Source organism: Octodon degus, unplaced genomic scaffold, assembly GCF_000260255.1.
Source record: "Octodon degus isolate 3935 unplaced genomic scaffold, OctDeg1.0 scaffold00003, whole genome shotgun sequence".
Lineage (NCBI taxonomy): Eukaryota > Metazoa > Chordata > Mammalia > Rodentia > Octodontidae > Octodon > Octodon degus.
The window spans coordinates 5,754,281-5,763,218 of record NW_004524579.1 but is presented as its reverse complement, the minus strand read 5'-3'; the positions used below and the strand labels follow the sequence as shown (position 1 = coordinate 5,763,218).

At 36.1% G+C, this 8,938-nt stretch overlaps 1 pseudogene; it reads left to right on the top strand.

The window, feature by feature from the left end:
* The first annotated feature begins 312 nt into the window (after positions 1–312).
* Positions 313–3,393, top strand: LOC101572971 (annotated as a pseudogene).
* The last annotated feature ends 5,545 nt before the right edge of the window (positions 3,394–8,938 follow it).

Here is an 8,938-nt window from a genome sequence, read left to right as displayed (position 1 = left end):
TTTTCTTAATTCATCAGTTCCTCTACCAATATTTAGCCCTTGATATTGACCTAATTTTTCTCTATCATAATAGTGTGTCTCCCTAAATTTTCATACAAAGTGTATCATATGGTATATATTCTTTTATTCCTGACCTTTATTTCACAAAATAGTTTTGAAATGTAGCCATGTCACAGAATGTATCAAAAGTTTTTAATATTGTTAAGAGGCACGACCTTGCATGAGATAATATATTCTTGTCCACTTGCACTCTAAGGACACTTGGGTTATTACAATAAAGAAGATAGGCTCCACTTCTGTGATATGTAGACTATGGCGCCTCCTATAACTCTCCATCTGAAAAACAAGGTTGTGAAGATGAGAAAAGGAGTGAAGAAAATATGAATTTTGATCATCAGAAGACTTGTCAGGAGTGTTGTCAGGCTAAAGTCAAAAAAGAGTACTGAAGATACACTGTTAAAAAATCAGAGACGGGCACAACAGTTGCTTGAAGAAATCCATGCTATGAAAGGATTGAAACCTGATATAGTAACTGAATCTGCTCTTGGTGGTGATATATACTTTGAAAAGATCTGCAAAAAGGCAGATTCTACTGCAACTGAAAGCTCAATTGCCAGAGTAGCTAACTACCCTGTACTGTAGATAGATACTTTTAAAACTGCTGTCCAAGCCTTAAAAGAGGCAAGACAAAATGCTACTGAAGTTAAGAACATGGCAGAAGAAAATCATTTTAAGGACACTTTGTATTCAGTTAATGAAGAGTAAGTCACAGTATGAAGGAACCAAGGTCTATGAGCAAAAATTGAAATAAACCAAAATCCAGGCAAAGAAACCAATAAATAATTCAAAAGAAAAAGTGCCCTAGATGGAACATGGATCCAAATCAGTGCATATTCCAAATTCCTTGTCAAAGCTTTTAGAAAAGGATTCTGTAACTCCCTGTGAGTCCCACAAGACACCTGCTGACCCAAACATGAAAGCGTTAAGTCAAATAAATATAAAGGAAGGATTGGATAGCTTGGTTGGTGGTGATAGTGATAGCCAAGAAGAATTATGTGAAGAACGAAAGGAGCATTTTGATGATAGCACAGAAGAAAGGTTCTACCAACAGTTTTCCATGTCTGAAGAGAGTGATAGTGGTGATGACTTCTGCATTGGGAAAGTCAGACGGACAGGAAAGAAGAAAAGTGGTTTCTATACTTCAGCTAAGGATCAAAAACTTCTCCAACAAGTGTTATTCGGAGAAGATACACATGAAACCCATTGGAGTGGGGATGCAAGGAATGAAAAAAAAAAACCCAAAAAACAAACAAACAAAAAAACAAGTCAAGTACAAAAGACACAGTGTAAGGCCAGCCAAATAGCACAGCAGATTAAAGCACCTGCAAGCAGGTGCAGGAGCTTGGTGTTCGATCCCCGGGCCTCCCATGCTGGCCCTGCCCCCAGGGCATGCTGAGATGGTGATTGAGACTGGGTGTGGTGTGCACATGTAATCTCAGCTCTTGGGAGGCTATAAACAGGAGAATCACTATGAGTCCGATCTAGTAGTGAGACCCTGAACACCATGTAGATCCTTCACTAAAATACAGAGAAAAGAAAAAAAAAAAGAAAAAGATAAAAAACAAAGTTTAAATTAGTGTTTTTTAAAACTCTTTTTCTGGATCTGAAAATTCTAGAAGATAGCATAGAGAACAAGCTCTAAAAACCAAACTCTCAAAAAACGAACCTCCTATTAAGAATCACTGTACAAATAATGCACAAAGAAGACTTGAAATCGCAAAGCAGCCATATATAATATATGTATATATTCCCCTGAAATGCAGCAGTTACATATTGCTGTTCTTTCTGCTTTCTACTTGCTTCCCATGAAGGATGAAGAGGTACATTTAATGGCTGTTTTGCGTTTTCAAGTCTTCTTTGTGCATTATTTGTACAGTGATTCCTAGTAGGAGGTTCATTTTCTGAGAGTTTGGTTTTTGGACCTTATTCTCTATACTGTCTTCTAGAACTCTTAGATCCAGATAAAGAGTTAAAAAACAGATTCAAACTTCGTGTCTTTTTTGTGTGTATTTTAGTGAAGGGTCTACAGGGTGTTCAGGGTCTCACTACTAGATCGGACTCATAGTAATTCTCTTGTTTACAGCCTCCCAAGTGCTGTAATATATTTTATACATAAAATAGTATATATTTATTATATTGTACATATAATATATGTCATTTATATAATATAATATAATAAATAATATATTATGGTATTGTTATTTATAAGGAAAAATGTTATTAAACATTTTACTGCTCTGTTATTGATTAAAGAATGCTAACTTAGTCCATATTTACTCTTTTGAGTTAGCACTAATAATGAATGGAAGGGAATGTCGTCTGGTTAGCCTGAATATGCCAGTTCTCAAGAGTCATCTCTGTCTCTTTTAAGAGTTTAAAAATTTAGATAACTAGAACAACGGAAGTGAAGAGATTATGCAGAAAGGAAATTATTGAACGTAATTGGTTCTAGTTATCTTGTTTTAAATTTTTTGCATAATTTCTCAGTAACAAAAATGTCTACCTAACCACTCAAACCCTAGCAAACTGTAGCTTTGAGAGCACTGCCCAAACCAAAAGGAATTATAGCGTGTTAACATTTAGTTAACTCTGCTAGATTTAGTTACAGAGACAGTAGTGTTGGACTTGCTTCAAGGTTGTAGTAAAGTTACTTAAACTAAGATCTGTTCTTTTCAAGTGTGTGCTGTTTTAGAATGGATCTAGAGCAGCCATTGGTCTAGGATGATTCTCACTTGGCAGTTCTGCCTGCTAGGGCACATCTGACATTGCAGATAAGGAAGGCGGGTGGGGTGAGGCAGGGGGAGGTGCTACATCCAACAGACAGAGATCAGGGATGCTGCTGACTTTTTGCAGTATCTAAACAGTAGAGTGTTCAAGCCTCAAATATTTAACAGTACTGAGGTTGAGAAATCTTGGTCTGGAGCTCATTTGGCCCCAGCTACTGAGCTATTACCTGTCTAATAACTGTACCCAAAACTTCCTGTATTAGGAAATTCTGTCATGCCACAGAAGACTGTAGCCAACACTTGGGCCTTTGCAAGCTCCTGGGCTGGTTCTAGTTTCAGCTATAGCCCTACATCCTCACTCCCACGTGTACCCCAGTCATGGTAGGTTCTTCACTACATAGCACAGGTGCATTTTTTCCAAAGGCTTGACTGTACTCTTCTGGACGTTTTTGTCTTTTACATATTCTTCTCAATATTTTGCTTCACAGATTGTAATTACAGTGTCCTGCCTGAATTGTGAATTCTGTCTCTTTGGTGAGTAAGGCCTCTAGAGTTCTTTTGGTGTTTTCCCCTTTTCACTGCAGCTTGGACTCTCTTCATGCGGTGAGCTGGCATACTTGCAGCATGCACTGTGGTCCTTCTCCCAAGTATTACTGTCCTGTGCTACCTGTTGTCTTTTGTCTGAATGTTATTGTTTCATATATTTTGTCCCGACTTCTAGCTAGTCAGTGTAGAAGGAAAAACACAGTCCCTACTATTCCATGATGATCAGAAATAAGAGTACTTTGTTATTTAAGTTTGACAAAAAACAGAGGAGAGGAAAATTGGTCTAAAAATATTTTATATGACTATTTTAATTTCTCTTTTATAAATTCCTAAGAGTGATTATAGTAAGTGTATTTATGATAACTTGAGAATATTTCTATTTATAACTTTAGGTAGAGTGCCGGTTACTGAAATTATAAAACTTGCACTTTGCTTGCCGTAAACTTTGTAATAGCTACATAAATTTCTTAATAGCAGTTGAAAATTCCTATCAGTTTGCAAATAGCCTAGATAACTTTGCTTCTAGACAACAGTTGTTTGACACAAAATTTCAAATTTGTAGTGAGAAGTTTTGATAGCTCTCACTAGTTTCAATTTCTATTTTATGTAGATATTTTCTCTTGATTTTTTCTCTTTTTCTCTCAATAAATGTTTCCTAAAGTACATATGTAGTTTTTAGGAAAATGTACTTATGATTTTGTTTTTCCTCTAAGATAGAATTTTAATATTGTATGTGTTTAATATGGTATCTATAGTTCAAATACTTGTGCTTCTTCACTATTGGCTTTATTGTTTTTTTCTGCTAGCTTCTTACAAAAAAAGTTTCACTTCTGATGTATTATTAGTTGATCTAGTTTTCTTATAAAAATAAGTACGTTTAATTTATTCTCCTCTAAGGATCTAAGTTGGGTGATATTTCTAATATGTAGCAGTAGTTTTGATTTTGTTCACTTGTATAGTCATGATTTTTATAATTTGAATTATTTATATTTTTCTAATATTCATATTTTTATTATTGTAGTTTAAGTTTCTATGAGATCATATGATAGGATCTTTATCATATATTATAATTTTGAAATTTGTTGACATTTATTTGTAACTTAGTACATTATCAAATTATTATTCATATCGCTTTTGGGCTTTAAGGAAATGTGATTGTCAGTTTTGGACCCAAGATTTTATATACACATGGGTTTGTCATGGCTTCAGGTTAGTTAATTATATTTAATCAATATTTTAGGAGTTCAAGTTTCTACTTAATTCAATAGGAACGCTAAATTGTTCCACAGTCCTGATGGATTTATCAATTTCTCTTTGTATTTTAGTCCATTTTTATTTTAAACATTTCAAGATTATTTTAATTGACGTATGAAATTTTAGTTACACCATGTTAGTTGAGTAAGTTTTGACCACCCTAATATTATTTACTATTTTATCTCTAAAGACTGATCCAACATCTAGTTTACACTGATGAATAAATATATGTGATATTATTTCAGAGCTTGTAAACATTTGGTCAGATTTATCATGAAATTTACCTTTCCCATACATTGCAAAATGTCTACTAGGAATATATCAAATTGCTTTAAGGCAGAAATGCTCTCTGAAAGCTTTTGCTTCTCGTGTGTGTGTGTGTGTGTGTGTGTGTGTGTGTGTTTTCCTTTTTCTTTTTGCTGACTGAGGATCGAACTCAAGACCTTGTGCTTGCCAGGCAGCGCATATGCCTCTGAGCTATCTCCTTTCTCTAGTGTTCATTAAAAATTATGGTTATGCTAATAGACAAGGGAAATATAAGTTTAAGGCTTTTAAAAAACAAATATTAAGAAGGAATAGAACATACCCAATGTCTATTGGAGGAAATGACCAGATAGAAAAAAGGACAGGGAAAATAGATAAATGGGTAGCTCATATGGAACATAATGCATCTGTTAGTCAGCTGTCTATTACTTTTGGAGAAAAAAAATCCCCTAAGAATAGCAACTTAAAGGGGAAACATTTATTTTGTTTCATGAGGTGCTGTCCATGGTCAGCTGTGCTATAGCTGTGGTGCAGCGTTGCTGTTCACCTATGGCAGCCCGGAAATAGCGAAAAGAAAGAGGGGAAGAAGAGAGAGAGAGAGAGAGAGAGAGAGAGAGAGAGAGAGAGAGAGAGAGAGAGAGAGATCTCAGACAAAATGTGCTTCCCCAAATGCTTCCTGTTGACCCATTTCCTTCATTTGGTTCCACTTCCAAAATGTAGACCTCTGAAATAATGCTATAAAATAACAAAGCAATCAATGGATTAATCAACTGATGAAGGGTACATGTGATTCAGTCACCTTCCAAAAAGCCTGTGTCTGTTAGCAAATAAGTCCTATAACATGGGAACATCAGTGGACATTTCAAGTTCAAGCCCTAACAAAGCAAGACTGACCCCTTTAGAAGCAGATATGGAAGAAATGAGATCTGTATGGAGTCTTTGGCAATAGTATAGCTCTCAGAAAAACCTCATGCAGGCTAAGCGAACTTTGGGATGGGATCGTACATTGGCAAAGACAAACACTTGTGGGGGAAGATCTATCTCTTCAGCCATTGTTCAGTGCAGTATGAGTTCTGTAAATCATGAAGGTGCTGTGGCTGGAGCATATCAAGTTACTCTACTTCTGCAGCATGTTATCCCTCCAAAGGAGAGGTACATTTTCACAACCACCAAAAACATAATGGGGGCTTGACACCCTTTTGACCATGTCGTCAGTCACACTGACTGATTCTCACTAAGAAAACTGAACCTAGGGCTTCCAGGGGAGTTACAAACTATTCTCAAGCCACCATATATGCCTCCTGTCCTTAGCTTGGCCAAGACAAAAATGTAGACACCCAGTCCCCAGAGATAAAAGAGCTTTGATTAAGTAAATTATCTGGGCAGCTGTTCTATCTTGCACACTTTTCTACCTCCATACTCCATGAGAGTTAGCCTCGGGCCAAGACTACAGTGGTTTAACTGTGTGTATGTATGTGTACTGTCCCTTAGAAGACATCCTCATGCTGCTTGTCCAACCATGTCCAGGTTTTGCAGCCCTTCCTTTATAGATATTTCTAAGTCTATGTGTATCTTCCTTGGGATTGTGACCTGAAAGACAAGGTCCAATCTAATTTATTCAGCACATGCTGTTCAATTACTCAAGTAATTTTTAAAACACAAATCACCAAGAAAACATTTTGTCTGGGCAGCAGCATAGGCAATTTCACTTTAGAATCATGATCTTTTATTTGACACTGCAAGATGTGGACGTAAACACATAATTTAGTCTCTTTTTCTTGGATCCCACATTGCACCAACTCAACAAGTCTGGTAAACACACCTAATCAGAATATTCCACTCTCTGATCCTCAGGATTTAATCTACTGAAATTGAAGTTAATGCTACTCTAATCTATTTTAACTGTCAATTGCAGCTTCACAGAGTTTAATGAGGTGGAGAGATATAAGAGCAAAAGTGGCAATCGGCAACAATTTTCTGAATGAGAAAAGAAAAGTTCTGTAACTCAAATGTTGCACATGTAATTATTATTTTTAGTGTGGTTTGAACATGGTCTTTGTGATAAGCCCAAGAAGAGTACACAGGCCTTTTAGATTAAAGGAAGTAGGCAGACAAATATTCTGAGGATTGTCAGTGTTCCATGTCAACTCTTGCCATCTCCTTTAGTTAGTAATTGCTATCTCTGAACTTGGTAAAACCTGGACAGTGAAGCAGAACGTAAGTGATACATGGATGCCTTTATTTTCTATTCATGAATAAACAGCATATGAAAAATGTATTATACTTCAGTGTCTAAAATAACATTTAGTAATGTAAGAGATAAGGAGTGTCTGCCCTTCAGCAAAAAATACAATTGCAATTGTCATTATTTAAAATATAGTCCTTTGTAGTAAGATCTAAAAATATGTGCATTAAAAAAAATTTAGTGGCTAGGGAAATAGCTCATTGGTATAAGCACAAGGTCCTGAGTTTGATCCCCAGTACAAAAAAAAGAGAGAAAGAAAGAGAGAAAGAAAGAGAGAAAGAAAGAAAGAAAGAAAGAAAGAAGGAAAGAAAGAAAGAAAGAAAGAAAGAAAGAAAGAAAGAAAGAAAGAAAGAAAGAAAGAAAGAAAGAAAGATAGTTTAGCCCCTGGAGGTCATAGTATGGTTATAAGAATCAGGGTATATGACCTAAATTTTATACTCATTGTATAAATTTGGATATTCTTTGTAATGAGTTTGATACATAGAGTGCTCTTAAAGTCAACATTTGGTTAGCATCATCTTGAGGTGTATTGCTGCTAGGAACTTAAAAATATTACTGATCTTGATTTTTACTTTGTATGTAGCATTGAAAAATTACTCTGTACTACATGATGCAGTGCATGACAGGGATAATACACCACTTTGCTTGTTTCTCTATTCACAGCTCTAAGTGATGTTTGGCATATTTCAGATTCTTAGTATTTAGTCATATAATGGATTCATTAGACAATTATTATAAACAAGTTAACCCACTTTAACACAGTTTTATCATATACAAATGATTGGGAAGATCTGATTTCCAAATTGATAATAAAGTCAACTCAAAAATAAAAGTTTAAAACAAAAATGATTGTTTGTTTTCTCTTACAATTTTTTTTGCCTGGAATATAGAAAGTGTCTTACTGTATAATTGAGGTAAGTCTCTCTAAACAGTATCCCTACATCTTAAACTCTGAAACAACTAGTAGGAAGAGAACAATATGCAAAGTATTAATTACTGTAACTTTCCCTCTAACCTGTTTCAAAATACTATTTTATTGTTGATTTCATCTGTTTCCTCTTAGAAAGAATGGTCCTGCTTATTTTAGGAATAAATTGTTTTGGTGATTGGGAAAAGAAATGGAGATAATGGAAGGAGTAATATTGAGCAGGGGCATTTGCTATTCCATATACAATTTGAACAGTGAGGGTATCTACTCCTCTTCTGTCTCTTGGTATATTGCAGACAATAATGTTTTGTTGATTTCTCAAAAGTAAATTAATTAATTAATAAATACCAAGTAGATCTCAGAGTACCCAGTTTCTCATCCTGGAAGCACCACAATCCCCTCACTCATGACTTAAGGAAGGAGAGTTTTCTTTCACTCAGGTTTTCTTCTGTAGCCAGCTGACTTCAAAGTAGATGAGAGGTGTGGAGAGCAATGCTGAAGAGGCTGCTCAGAGCATAGCTGCTGGGGGTATAAGGACAGGGATAATGGGGAGCAGAATAAGCCCCTTCAGGCCATGTCCCTAGTGACATTTCTGGGGCCAGGCTCCAATACCAGCATCACAAATACCTATAAGCTTATTAGCAAACAAATATGAGCATCGCACACCGTGGATCAATCACCTATGAGGGTGCGAGGATTTGCAGGGACATCTGGATGTGAACTCCAATAGATCTGGAGCTGAAGGAAAACAGAGTAGCTCCAACCTTTTCTGTCTTCTGTATTCTATTTCCTGTCCTCTCCCATCCCCTTCAGCCCCCTCCCTTCCCATCTCCTCTTCTCTGCCCTCCCTCCTCCCTCCCTTCCCCTCACTTTCATCCTCTCCCCTCTCCTGTCCTCCTCCCCCTCCTCCATCTT